Below are 15,960 nucleotides of genomic sequence, written 5' to 3'. Positions count from 1 at the left end.
TTGTGTTTATCCAATCGTCCATTCATGGACATTTGGATTGTTTTCACCTTTTGGCTATTATAAGCAATGTTGCCATAAACATGTGAGTAGAACTTTTTATGTGGACATACGCTTTTATTTCTCTTAGGTAATATATATCTAGGAGTGGATTTGCTGAGTCATATTGTAACTCTAAGTTTACCCATTTCAAGAACTTCCAGACTACTTTCCAAAATAGCTACAGCATTTTTATATTCCTACCTTTTCTCCAGATATTTGCATAAGTTACTGTCTCACCACCTTTGTATCTCTGCTAACATCCTTAAGGAGACTTTCTCTGACTGCCCTATCTAATTAGTACCTTCATATTACTATCAGTTTTTTTATCCTGCTTTCTGTGTCTTCCAAGTCACCCCTTGACATATATTTAAATATTGGTTTATTCTCTGTCTTCCATCTTAGAATGTCATCTTGATGAGAAGAGGAAAATTTTCTGGATTGTTTTCCCCCACTACTATATTCCCAAATCCTATGTGACTATCTGGCATAATGTAATTAACCAATAAATATTTATGAAATCAGCAAGCTAATGAATCAAATACAAATGTAGATTGACTTCCTCTGCCTTCAACTTTTTCATTTCGCCGAATGTGGAAACAGGCTTTACAATAGCAATATACACACAAGCACTTTTTAAGGAGGCAGGAGATGTGACTCACTGTATGTGGACGTGGCTAGAACTCAGTGAGAAATAGAACAATTCCTTAAGGAAAGTGAAGGACTCAATGATGCCATGACGTTTAGATATTTCAGTTTTAGGCTCATGATTTTCTGATGTTTGTTTTTAGGTTTGGGCTCTCAAAGGCCACCTGGGTAAGAAACTAAAGAAATGTGGTAGTGAGTTTAATTCAAAGAAAGATGTGATGAAATACTTTCCCCAGTGAGGACTGCTGACCGTGGAAAGCAATCAAAGTAAAATGATGGGATGTGTTTTGTTTTTCTTTTTGTTTTTAATTAAAGTTTATTGGAATAACAATGGTTAGTGAAGTTACATAGGTTTAAGGTGTACAATTTTGTAATACAGCATCTATATATCACATTGTGTGTTCACCACCCAGAGTCAATGGAAGGAATGTGCTTTAAAGTAACATCATGAGATAGTGGGAAGAGCTCCAGAATAGAATTTGTCTAAGCTCTCCGCTAGCTGGCTGTGTAACTTTGAACACAATATTTAATTTCAATACTTTTCAGCATGTCTTTGCCTGTCAAATGACAGTGTTAGTCTAGGTAGTCCCTATGGTTTCTTAATACCGTTTCTCTGAAAACACTGAAAAATAGCCTTAGCTACTGTAATAGCGATAATATCGAATGTGATCCTCTGTAAGCAAGTAAGTGATTGAGAATCAATGACTTGTGATTTAAAACAACACATATAACCAATCAGTTCAATTGAGATACACATTAAATTTATGGCTATTGGTACTAGCACTGAGAGAGTAGGTGATGGATATTTCATGGAGGGATAGTAATTTAGATTTTCTCCTTAACTCTTCACTGATCATTGTCTTTGCAGATATAGACCATGTAAACTTGGTTCCATTTTAATCAATTGGATTTAGGACATTCCAGTCTGATGTACAGATAACAGGTCCCTCAAACGTCAATTAATACAGTTGCCTAAAGTTGACCAGAATAGAGAAACTGAATAAAGCCTTATATAACAGGGTGTAAATAGTTAGAAGCAAACAACTTCCAATTTGGAATTTCAGAACCTGTTTTACAAAAGCTTTACCTCCTCAAATACAGAAAAAGAAATGCTTCCCTAAGGAATTCAGATGAAACATGACCCTCTATCTACCTTGAACAACGTTCCATTTTTGCAAACTTGTATTGTGGTATATGCACTGCCATCACCGTAAACCAAAATTTCAACTAATTTTAAGCAAGACAAGCCCCTTCTCCTCCCCACAAATGATCACTCCATCATTACCTTCCTTGTAAATATCTATGCCAAGAAAATGCCTTTCCTAAAAGCAACTTTTTTTTCCCATTAAGTCCATTTCTTGTGACACACAAAAATCAGTGGGTCTCATTTGGTACCTGACGTGTCACAATGACAAATAAAGGGTGAGCCACAAATGCATACCTTTCACTGGCTACCTGGACCATCAAGCTCTCCACGTATGAGCAGTTTTTAATTCTGTTTAATTCTATATATTGTGCTACTCATTGGCCCTTCACAGTTTTCATCTCCCCATCACTCCAGCAAAATGAAGTTTGTCTTTGTGTTATTACTCAGAGAATTCTGATTATAGTTATAACAACAAAATAACTCATATATTTGTGTCACCTCTTGCATTTCCATTTCTCACCATGAAAACAAATGAATATTCTAGTCTATTAGAAAACGACACATTTTAGAGCTAATTGCCTTCATAAAAAGTGGAACGTATTAAGACTGAACGTGTAAGATTCTATTGCCTTAAACAACAAAACCATCAATATTCTCTGAGGAGTCACTAGTAGGTTGCCTTTTGGAAAAAAAACTGATTAGAACACTGACTTATCCTCAGTATTTTTAGAGGGATATTCCAATAAAATATTCTTTAATTTATTAATCCAATACCTGTTACATAAATGCATTTAAGTCTAGCAATTGAACTTGTTAGGATTGTATTAAAACTTCAGAAAGTAAGAATGAGGACATGATTTGTTGTGGTTTCTTGCTCTTTTGACCCTTTGACAATGAAATTAGGAACTTAAGCCATTCTCCTAACTGCTCAGGAAACCTACAGAGCATTATATTTCAATAGCAAGGCAACAAATTAGCACGATGAAAGAGGGTATGGGCCTTCCTATATCTCATGGAACGTGAGCTTGATGTTGAAGACAAGGATAGAATCTTCAGTTCTGAAGCTACCAATAGTAATTTATGTATTAAAATCATCATAATTATCATTATCACCATCATCATTATTGCCATGCATTGATTGTCTACTAAGGTAAGTGTAAGCACTATGCTAAGTACTTTTATATAAATGCTATGGTTTGTTTGCAAAGATGGTCACAACACTGTTTTCCATATTGATGAGCATGTCCCTTTGCAGTGTGACTTTGCCACTCGTCTCATCAAGAAGCAGTGTTTATTTCCCCTTCTTCTTGAATCTAGTCTGGTCTTGTACTCTTTTATCCAGTAGAATGTGGAAGAAGTGACTTTCTGTGATTCCTGAGGCCAGGGCACATGAGGTCTTGTAGCTCTTGCAGCTTCCACTGTTCAACCTTGCTACCCTGAGACCACTGTGTAGGAAGCCACAGCTAGTTTCTTGGCAGATAAGAGACTAGGTGGAGGGAGGGAGGGAGGGGGACAGAGTGGACGAGAGAGAGAGAGAGAGAGACAGAGAGACAGAGAGACAGAGAGACAGAGAGACAGAGAGACAGACAGAGACAGAGACAGAGACAGAGACATTTAGGTAAGAACCACCAGACATAAAAATAAGGCCACCTTGGACCATCCAGCCCCAGTTGAGCCACTTACTGATAGCAGGTAGCAGCCACCTAAGAGACAACAGGCAAGGCCACCAGACACACACTCACCTGATCTTAGCCCAAATTGCCAACCCACAAAATCATAAGCAGAGAAATGATTTCTGTTTTAAGCTACTAAATTTTGGGTGGTTTGTACACAGTAATAATAGCGGAAAGGTGATTTTCTGATTTAATCCTTAATGGAACATTGTTTTCTCAACAATACATCTATGTCTATATCTATATTGATAGATATATCTATAGATATATCGATATAGATATAGATATAGATATAGATATAGATATAGATATAGATATAGATATAGATATAGATATAGATATAGATATAGATATAGATATAGATATAGATATAGATATAGATATAGATGATGTAGATATGGACTGGTTCACCCAGTAGAGAAAACATCATCTCCGTGGTTGGACCAAGCTGTCCTTCAGGGACACATGAATAAAGTACGTATGTTACCAAACATTTTCTGAAATCAACTTCAAAACTCAAAGAATTTGACACTTCTGGTTCTCAGTTTCTACACTGACAGACTTTTGCCAAAGCAATGGGTAAGTAATATCTATCTGTCTGGACAGGGAGAAGAAGCACAATAAAGATAAGAGAGAAAAGAACGTCCCTTTCAATCTTGTCCTGCCACACGTTATATGGTTTAGTGCAATGTGCAGGGGCACAGGCTCAAGAAGAATCCAGAGAAATGGAAGGTCATCACTATTGATCAGAGAAGTCAGGGAAATCTTCATGGAGAAGGCAGGACTTCAGCCAGTTAATCACAAGCGATTTAAATTACCAAAAAGAGAATCAGCATTACCAGGATTTTCATGAAAATCATGTTTGCAATATCTGTTTGGATGTGGGCATTTCTTTGAGCTGCTCATGTTGAAACATATTTCAAGTTATAGTTATTTCAAAATAATGCAATATTTATGAGTATAATACTAATACTTCACCTTTTCATTCCACTCTATGTTTGACAAAGTAGTTTTATATATATTATTACATTTGATATAATAATAGTATTAACTATAAGTGATTATTATAAGAGGCAGTTTTATCATTCATGCATGTCATCACCAGCCAGATATACTACTTGATTCTTTTTTGAACTAGTAGGTGGTTTTGTTTTGTTGACTTTTGTTTTCTGCTTCATGCCCATGCATTCTAAAAACTAAGTCTGAGTTGTACAACGATAGCCATAGCTATTCACCTTCTGAGGGTCTCTTAAGTCTCTCATTTTTAGTCTCCTTACAATTGAAATATAATGTTTCCTATATAGGTATCAATGAACCCAAATGCATGGATTTTCCGTTTAAAAATATGTCTGACCTTTTCTCACCTGAATCATTCCCTGCTGACCCACTTAGACAAGAGGACATCTTACAATATAACACTGAGCCTTCCCCCTCAGGTCCTCTGGTACTTCTTTCTTATTATTTGGCTCATCTTCAGAGCACATAGCATTAGTCCTTGCCATTCCCCTTATAGATTTTGCAGCTGAATTCACCCTTTACTCAGATTCTAAGAGAGATGTCACTTTATCCTATAGAACTTTATTAAACTGGCAACCTTCACTGGAGGCTGCATAATTTTATTTTTCTTTTAATTAAGTGATGTTACACTCCACTTGGGACATAGAAGACTTAAAAGAGCGTCACTCTCAGTCTAACAACAACAAAAATATATACTACAAAATTTTAACTTTTCTTGAACCCAGCGGGTAGCTAAAGTTGCACCTGAAATCTAATGAAAGACAGGCACCTCCACAGAAAATAAGACACAAGCATTCAGAGCATAGGAGGAGAACACAACTTCCCTACACGTGGTATAAAGGATGCTTTAACTAAGAGCTAAGACTTAATGTGACCTAGTAGGTGATTATAGAATCTCTGGAAGCTGCAAACCCGTTGGCAGGACCTTCACAGGTGATCAGAATTAAAATCAGTGGCATGAGACAAACAAGAGAAGGCCTTCACTGTGATGCAAGCCTGAGTGTGAGGAGTGGCTTTCTCCCTAGAAACTACACAGAGTCCCCTCTGAATCCTTTTCCATTATGGAATGAAAACTTTAAGTTGCTGGAGGAAAGGCAGTAAAATCTGTTGTTGCCAGGACACAAGTCCAGATGCATTGTGGCTGTAGGAAGGAAAATGGAAAAACCCTACCCTCGGGGAAAGGAGAGGTCTACTTCTGGGAAAAAGACAAGATCACTGAAAAAGCTCCACAACCGGGACACAGAGCCTGTCTAACGCCAAGGTTGGACAAGGACAATGGAAACACCCCTTCACCTCCACCTCCTCTACCAGGCAAAGGGTTGACAGCATGAAGAAAGAACTCCCTGAGGTACCCGTATAAAGGGAAGAGCTAAAGCTGAGGGTGAAACAGACCCTGAGAAAAAAATGAAAAACTCTCCAGCAAACTAGTCCCCAGACTAAGCACAAGGTAACAATACAGGGGTTTGAAGTTGGGGGTGCATTGAAGATAACCAGAGTCACAGGAAAACTCAAACGCAGCCCAACTCCTAATGAGATTAACTTAACTCTTCACTCTGTGGCCCTATCCAAAGTGAAGGTGTTTCCCAAATACTATGTAACTCAGTTTCTACTGTCACACACAGGATGACCAGCTTTCAAGCAAAAATTGTGAGACACACAAAAAATTAAGAAAAAGAAATAACTCATGGTCAGGGATGAAACAACCAACAAAACCAGACTTAAACATGAAACAGATATTGAAACTAACAAGCAGGAAATTTAAAACAGATATGATTAACATTTTAAATATGCTAGCGGAAAGGTGTACAACAAACATAAGTAGATGTTTAAAACTTATAATAATTCTGACTAGGCTGACAGTTTTATAATCATTTAAATAAGAATTTAGTAATCTGGGAAACTTTAAAACTACAGGGAAACATAGGTGTGATTATGACCTTCTTGAAACATTTTACACATACTATGTGCTCATTAGTTTGTAGTAATAGAATACAAATTGGAAAATAACTTTACTGAACGTTTGCATGCTATGTGTTCAAAAGTGTGTGTGTATTAAGAATAAACGGTTATTATTTATTAAATTTATATCAAAGTACATTCTCAAACTTTCACTTGCAGTTAATCAAGTATTTGTAAATACTTAACACCTTTTCAATGCCCTGTATTTTGTGGTTATTCTGTGCTATTGTACATACCTTAAACTAATTAAACTGTATATCTTATAAAGATGCTCTTTACAAAAAATTGGCTGTCAAAGGGGCTTTCTCGAGGGTTATTTTGAACTTTTTAGGATTTCACTATATTCAATTATTCAAAAAGGAGGTTTGCAGTGCTGTGTGTCAACCACCGTGCCAGCAGGCAAAGGACAGATGCTCCAAAGAATAATATTAGCCTCCGTTTACTGAGTGCTACACATGTTCAAGACACTGTGCCAAGGCTCTGCATGTATTACCTTGGTTAATAGTCAGCTCCCCATGGTTATTACATTGCTCATTTTATAAGTGAGGAAACAGAAGGTCAGAGAGGTTAACTTTTGCCTGGTCACACAGCCAGGGGATCTGGAATTTAAATACACGTCTGTCTGTTTTCAAAGCCTGAGTTCCTAACTGCTCTCTAATTTATGGTCAGTTTTCTCATGGCCCCTGCAGGACAGTGTAGTTGAGAAGACAGTGTATGTATACATATGGGTGAGTTATAACACAGGCAGGCAGTAAAGGTACAGTAAAGGTAAAGTACCTGGAGGCTTGGAGAAATGGGCCTTGTGGTTAAGACTGTCTAACTTCAGAAATGCTCTAGCATTTGGATGGCCTTGGGCAAACTCTTTAACACGCACACCCGTTTTTTCAATTAAAGTTTATTGGGGTGACAATTGTCAGCAGAGCTACATAAGTTTCAGGTATATAGTTCTGTAATACATTATCTATATATCACATTGTGTGTTCACCACCCAGAGTCAGTTCTCCTTCCATCACCATATATTTGATGCCTTTTACCCTCATCTACTAACTTCCTCCCCCTTTACCCTCTGGTAACCACTAAACTATTGTCTGTGTCTATGAGTTTTTGTTTCTTCATTTGTTTGTGTTGTTCCTTTGTTTTTTTTCAGTTTTATATACCACATGTCAGTGAAATCATATGCTTCTCAACTTTTTCTGTCTGGCTTATTTCGCTTAGCATTATAACCTCAAGATCCATCCATGTTGTTATCCATGAAGATATATGTGCTCCAATGTTCACTGCAGTCTTGTTTATGGTGATCAAGACATGGAAACAACCAAAGTGTCCTTCGGTAGATGATTGGATAAAGAAGATGTGGTATATATACACGATGGAATACTATCCTGCCATAGGAAAAATGAAATAGTGCCATTTGCAACAAGCTGAATGGATCTTGAGATTATTTAACCCCTTTAAGCCTCAGTTTTCCCATCTCTTAAAGAAGAAAAATAACAGAAGCTATCTCATTAAAGTATAACGCAAGGCCCCATTAAGCTGTAGGGAGGATTAACCAAAATCATATCAAAGCTCTTGCAACATAGTAAACACTATAAATATTAGCTATGATTTTACAATGAATTAACACATTTCCACCCCACTAGATGGAGAGTTCTTTAAGGACAGAGAGAGGCTTGTCTAAGTTGCTCACAATTTTAGCACTAAAACCAGATCCAATGCGTAGCACAGAGTAAGCCCTCAGTAAATATTATCTAAATGAAAAATTCCAGGTGGCAGAGAAGAGGGGCTTTGAGGATTGTTAATTTCAGGATACAGGGAGGACTTTACATAGAAGATGGAACGACAGCCCGCCCTTGGATGAGTTAGTGATTTTAAATAAATAGAGGGGAAAGAGAAGTACATTTCAGGTAAGTGGAATTGCACTTGGAAAGCTAATAAGGTGAGAGCAGAAAATTCACATTTGAGAGATGAAGAGTGGACCAACCAGGCTGGAACAGAGAATTCATGTAGGAAGGTAACAGGGAGACAGCTGTAAAAGGAGATGGGAAGTGGAATATAGGGCCTTGGATACTAGGCTAGAAATCATCTTACTTTCCTCCTTTTAGCCTTTGCATCCTAGAAAGTGCTTATATTTATTAACTCTCACTTCGTTCCCTTGGAGATAAGGCTATAATCATTGTTTTTTGTTTTGGGGTTTTTTTTTGGAGAATATTGGGGAACAGTGTGTTTCTCTAGGGCCCATCAGCTCCAAGTCGTTGTCCTTCATCCTAGTTGTGGACGACACAGCTCAGCTCCAAGTTCAGTTACCATTTTCAATCTTTAGTTGCAGGGGGCGCAGCCCACCATCCCATGCGGGAATTGATTGTAGTTGAGAGCTCACGCTCTAACCAACTGAACTATCCAGCCACCCCTCAGGAAGCTCAGTGGCAACTAGTTGTCTTTAATCTAGTTGTGGAGGGCGCAGCTCACTGGCCCATGTAGGAATCATACCAGCAGCCCTGTTGTTCAGAACTCATGCTCTAACAAACTGAGCCATCTGGCCACCCCAAATCATTGCATTTTGGTACATATAAGCTACTCAGTGCTACTAGAACTGAGAAATATGAATAGTCTTGTAACACAGGCTTTGGTGTCAGGACTGAAAGCCTCTGCTAAGGTCCTGCCTCTAAGAGTCCGACTGTAGAATACAGCATTAGAGCAACCAGTTCATTCTGCCTCTCTCTGAAAGATGCAGAGCTTAGGACTTCAAATAAATCTCTCCCGTGACATTGAAAATGAATGGGAGGTCGGTGCCAAGATTCTTAATGGTCCCATTATATGGTACTACTAATGATACTACTCAGCTTTGTCTCAAAATTGCACAGGAAGAGGCTGGCTGTAAGCTTTCAGCATCTGGAAATCAGTTTGGGCATGAATATTTGAATAATTTGAACAAATCCTCCCTGAGACAATTAGGAAACTCAGAACACAGTCCATGTCAAGACTGTCAATTATGAATGGGGATTAGAAACTACCTTGCACCTGGCTAGGTTTCACTTGAAAACCAACCAGCATGGCACATGGAAAGTTCTCAGTATCAGGACTGCCTTTTTCAAAGCATATGAGGTTGGACAATTAAGTTCGAGAATTCATCCTAGGAAAGTTGCTATATACCTCATTGCTGAATATCACTACAGTCACCTTTGAGGTACTCCCCTTGGGAAGCTATGCACCAATGCCAGTGTCTAGTTCACCCTTCAAAGCAATTTTGGAACTTTTTCGAGAACGGCCATCAGAGCTGTCATCGTATTACACTTGATGTCTTGCATGTCATCAAAATGTCTTCCTTTCAATATTCTCTTTATCTTCAGATAAAGAAAGAAGTCACTGGGGGCCAGATCAGGTGAGTAGGGAGGGTGTTCCAATACAGTTATTTGTTGACTGGCTAAAAACTCCCTCACAGAGAGTGCCGTGTGAGCTGGTGCATTGTCGTGATGCAAGAGCCATGAATTGTTGGCAAAAAGTTCAGGTCGTCTAACCGTTTCACGCAGCCTTTTCAGCACTTTCAAACCGTAAACTTGGTTAACTGTCTGTCCAGTTGCTACAAATTCATAATGAATAATCCCTCTGATATCAGAAAAGGTTAGCAACACCGCTGCAACCAGTTTGCGAACTTAATTGTCACACCCCATAGTGTCCTCCATTCAATCACTGACTGATGATATCGATACGGACTATTATTTTTCTTCATAGATAATTCTCCAGTGAAATCATTTGTACCCTTTTAGACCCTCTAATTATTTTTTCTCATCCTATTTTTGCATGCCTTTCTACTGCTACCCCAAGATATTCAAAAGTATTTTATAATGTTACCACTTAATGATATGCCTTATCTTTCTCGGCAATTAATTTTATCAGTGAATCTGCAAAGGTACAGTAATCTCCATATTTGCCACTCACCATCACAGCCTAGTTCTTAGGACTGAGTTTGTGTCAGGTTAGGGAGAGAACTGACACTACAGATAGCCTAGAACTCTAGACTCTTGACTCAGTGCTCTTACTACGATAAAACCTTATCTTTCATGTAATGATTTAATATGTTACTCTCCCTCCCCAAAATTCACATTTTTCAAAAGAACCCAAGTAAGGGGGAAATGTGTAAACCTCAATAAATGAATCGCTAAAGGTTGTACAGAGACATTCTGGACACTTTTAAATCATTCTCTGTAACAGGTCCTTCTTATCAGTCCTTCCCTGGTCCTGTCTACTCAGAAAGAATTTCCATGGATCTGAACTGTGTAGATTTTTCTACACTATAGTTTCCTCCAAAAGACTCAAAAATTGTAAAGGAAATTCATTCATTCAATAACTAGTCTGATCATCTACTAATTCCAATCATTCTAGGACTACAAAAAAGAGAGCTTTGGGATTTAAAGAGTTCTCAGTTTAGTCTCAAAAGCAGACATTTGAATGACTATAGTACTGCAAATGTTATAGTTGAAGGAGGCCTTGGGTTCCAATATGAAGTCAAAAAATCTCTCAACCACAGGTAGGGTTAAGGAAGTTTTCAAGGACAACATGGCACCAAAATAGAGTCTTAAAGAATGAGTAGGAATTAGCAGACAGAAAGAGGGAAGAAAGGAATTGGAAACTGCTGGGAATATAAGCAGTCATGGGAATATATGTTATTATAATATGTCTGGGGAACTACAAATGAGATGGCGCCCGCAAAGATTGTGAACTAGGACTAGAGATTAATGATGCTAAGTAGGCAAAGAGATGTCTTGAATGCTAACCTAAGAAGCTGGAATCTAATCTAGCTGGGAGCTACCTTCTATTTGCCAAATTCCAATTGAATGAAGAGGTTACTTTTTATAAAGTGAAAATTTCAGGGTTCTAAAAGACAATAAAAATAACATATACAACTGCCTACTGCCATCTCCATTTGGATATCTAATAAGCATCTGAAATTTAATGTTACCAAACAGAATACCTGTTTACACTACCCAATCATTCCTCTCCAGTAAGCCCTTCCCATCTCAGTAAATGGCACATCATCACTGAGCTGCTCAACTCCAAAACTTAAGAGTCATCCAGGATTCCTTCCTTTTTCTTCTTTCCCACTTTCAAACAAATAGCAAGCCCTAGCAGCACCACTTCCAACAATTATTAAGGATCCAACCATTCCACATCAGCTGCGCTGTCTAGAATTCAATCTGATTCTGCACATCTCCCACCTGGAATACAAGAGCAGCCTCCTCATAGCTCTTTCCCCTAATGTTTTTTCTTATCAAAGCAGCCACAATAATCTCTTTTTTCCAGCTTTATTGAGATATATTGATATATAACATTGCATGCGTTTAAGTTGTAAAATGTGTTAATTTGATACATTAATATATTGCAAAATGATTACCACCACAGAAGTAGCCACCACCTCCATCTCATCTCATAATTACCATTTCTTTTTTGTGATGAGAACATTTAAGAACTAGTCTCTTAACAACTTTCAAGTATGCAATACGTTATCGTTAACTATAATCGCAATGCGCTGTATTAGATCCCCAGAATGTATTTATCTTCCAGCTACAGTGAAATATCTGGAAAAATAAATAAATAAAACAATTCCATTAACAATAGCATCAAAAACATTAAAATAATTAGAAGTAAATTTAACCAAGGAAGTGAAAGAGCTGTACACTGCAAACTATAAGACTTTGTTAAGAGAGATAAGAAAAAATTAATGTAAAGATAACCTATGTTCATGCATGGAGAGGATGAATGTTGTTAAAATGCCCATGTTACCCATATTCACTTAAAGATTCAATGCAATCCCTATCAAAATTCCAATGGCAGTTTTCACAGAAATATAAAAAAAAAAAATCCTAAAGTTTGTATGGAACCACAAAATACCTCAAATCGCTAAAGCAATCCTGAGAAAAAAGAACAAAGCTGGAGACATCACAGTTCCTGATTTCAAACTAAACTACAAAGCTATAGGAATCAAAACAGTGTGGTACTGCCATAAAAACAGATACATAGATAAAGGGAACAGAATGCAGAGCCCAAAATTATCCCCACACAGACAGCCAATTGATATTTGACAAGGGAGCCAAAAATATAGCATAGGGAAGAAACGGCCTCTTCAATAAATGGTGCTGGGAAAACTGGACAGCCACATGCAAAAGAGTGAAACTGGATGCCTATCTAACACCATATACAAAAATCAACCCAAAATGGATTAAAGACTTAAAATAAAACTTGAAACCATAAAATTCCTAGAAGAAAACATAGGCGTAAGCTCCTTGACTTTGGTCTTAGTGGTGATTTTTTTGGATTTGACACCAGATGCAAAGGCAACAAGTAGGACCACATCACATCAAAAAGCTTCTGCACAGCAAAGGATACGATCAACAAAGTGAAAAGGAATCAGAGAAAAAAAACATACAAATCATATATATGACAAGAGGTTAATGTTCAAAATATATAAAGAACTTATACAACTTAATAGCAAAATACCAATCTAATTTAAAAATGGGCAGAGGAAAACTGCATAAGTATTTTTCCAGAGAAGATATACAAATGTCCAACAGGTACATAAAACTGTGCTCAACATCATTAATAATCAGGGAAATGAAAATCAAAACCACAGTGAGATTTCACCTCACACCTATTAGAATGGCTACGATTAAAAAGAAAAGCGATAATAAGTGTTTGCAAGGATGTGGAGAAAAGGGAACACTTTTGCACTATTAGTGGAAATGTAAATGGGTACATTCACTATGGAAAACAGTATGGAGTTTCCTTATAAATAAAAAATATAACTACCATATGATCTAGCCACCCCACTTCTGGGTACATAGCCAAAGGAAATGAAAACAAGATATCAGAAATAATCTGCATTCCAATATTTTTTACAGCATTGTTCACAACAGCCAAGATAAGGAAATAACCTAAATGTCTGTGAATGAATGAATAAAGATGTAATGCGCGCTCACGTATATAAACTTGGATGTTTCCAGATAGGCCGGACCTGGAAGAACCTTTCTAAAGATAGCTTTCAAAGGGAAAGCTTTCATTGTGAAGCTATAGTTGTTTTTCTTTCCAGTTCTAAAATGATTTGTCACTGTTGCTGTCACCTCATTTGGTTTCATCGCTGGGGAAATTCATGCCTGTTTATAATTCTGCATGACATTATCTTTGTGTCCTATGATCGCAGAAAGCAGTTTGGCAGCACACTCAGTGTACTGGTCTTACTTACATTCCTTACTTACATCTTACTGTTTGATGATAGCGAATAGTAAAAACAATAAGGATTACTTAACACAGCTTCATAGTATGTACTTCCGTATTTAGCCCTGAAGCGATACAGCCTTACAAATAGTCAACAAGCCCTAATACTCCAGGGGGCTTCAAAAAATAAGCCCAGCTTATAACGGCTGCAATACACAACACATAGATTGTATCTTTTTGAACTCTATATAGATTGTGCTTGAGCGTCATCACCCACATACTTTTCCTATCTCAGTGTTGGATATTTTATGCCCCAACATATTTGGGACAGTGTGCTATCATTTTAAAGGTCAAGTGCAAAATCACTCACCTTGCCAACTGCCCTTACGAGCTCAGAATTGCACTTCCTTTAATGGATAGGGGAAAACTTACATAGTCTTACTGCATAAGTACTTTGAATTTTTCTTCTACTCCCATCTATCTGTCACAAATAATAATAACTAAGAGTTACAAGGAGTTTTAACATCAAAAGAGAACTTTGTCACACAGTCTATTCACTTCTCTCAATGAACTCTTAAATAATAAAGCTGATATTTAAATCCAGGTCTTTTTAGTCTAAGTCCTATGCTCCTTACACTGGAGTTTGTTTATACAAAAGTGTATAAATTATGGTTAATGTGTCTAACTTTATGAAGGGAATGGTATGAAAGCTATGAGTCTGAATATCAGAGTATTTTACTTGAAACTGAAAGAACTGGGGTATGAAATCTTAATGTGTAGAAATTTAAAGAGCCTGTCATTTGAAGCAGCCAAGTTTTCCATATTCTAGAATGGAGACTTCTTTGAGACTTGCTGTGAGTTTGTTCTGAGTCAGCTCCCTAGAAGTATAGATCCAAGCAAGTGTTCTTGGAGAAAATCCCACAGGCACCATTCATCTGAATACAGATGTTTTAGGGTCACTGCTTGATAGGTCAGGCAGCATAAATTGTTGTATTTAGAAACTTTTTTTTTTTTTTAGAGGGAAGAGTAGGCTGGGAAAGGAATTGTCTGTTGCTTTGAAAGAGAGACATTGATAGGAAAACATCTTTTTTCTCATATAAATTTAGATGACACTGTATTTGAACTGATGCTAGATCTTTTGGCAAGAGGAGTCGTATTTTTATTATGTTTTGAGAATTATTTACAAGAGATGGAGTACAAAGCAGAGAAGCATCATTCACAGATGCTGCCAAATATACCACAAAGTAATAATTATTAACATTTTCATAGCAATTTTAGAGCTTACAAAGAAGTTTTATGTACCAAATAGTGTCTCCTTGGATAATGTAAATTAGGAAATATTGCAGCCACTTCTACTTGACAATGAGGAACCTACATTCGGCGATGGAAGGAGGCAGTTCTGCAATCCAGAGTTTCCGATTCCGGCTCCTTCCTTCTCGCCACTGGACACACCTCCTACCTCCATATATTCAGACAAACTGAAAGAAACATATACTTTCTGACCCTCAACTTTTGAAGGTTCCCAGTGTGCTCTGGAATTTCTACATCCTACCAATTTTTTCATTATCTTTTTGATGGGCTGTATAGTATCCTCAAACAATGTTTGCTTGGTCTTAGTCAAATATATTGAGGGGCAGTGAAGAGGAGACACAGTGATTCTATTTTGTTTCGGAAATCTCCCATTTTTTCCTTCCAATCTATTTTGAAGGGGCCTGAAAATGCAGCTCTGGAAAAGACTTGCTTCCTTTCTCAGTTTCCAAAAATATCATAGAAATTTGTAAAAATTAAAAAAAAAAATTTAAGTCCCAGGCTTGGGTAAATTTAAGGAAAGCTTATGCCTTTCAGCTTTACATTTGTTCGTTTTTTTAGAGAACAGTTTCATGAAATGTAATAGTATCTGTGAGAACACATTATAAACTTTGAATACTTATAGCTGCCATTCTTATCACCACCACCACCACTAGCACTCCCTACAATCCCCCACTATGTACTCCATAGATCTGGGACAGCTACTAAGTGTCATCTTATTAGCCAGCCAGTTCTAATTCATCAGAAGTTACTTTCTGAGTTCCTGTGTTGAGGACTCCGAGACTGTACCCAGACTCCAAGGTAACATAAAATAAATCTACTGTGTGAAGACACCATGAGTAAAAGATGATCACGTAGGTGTCAGATTCTGTCCATCTCAGGTGTAGATGGTGAGGCTGGTGCTTTAGTCTATGATGCTAGCTAAATTTCAATTGTGACTCAAAGACTTTTTTCTCACATTTCCCA

The sequence above is a fragment of the Rhinolophus sinicus genome, linkage group LG09 (assembly GCF_036562045.2).
Source record: "Rhinolophus sinicus isolate RSC01 linkage group LG09, ASM3656204v1, whole genome shotgun sequence".
Taxonomy (NCBI): Eukaryota; Metazoa; Chordata; class Mammalia; order Chiroptera; family Rhinolophidae; genus Rhinolophus; species Rhinolophus sinicus.
Note: the sequence above shows the minus strand (reverse complement) of the source record.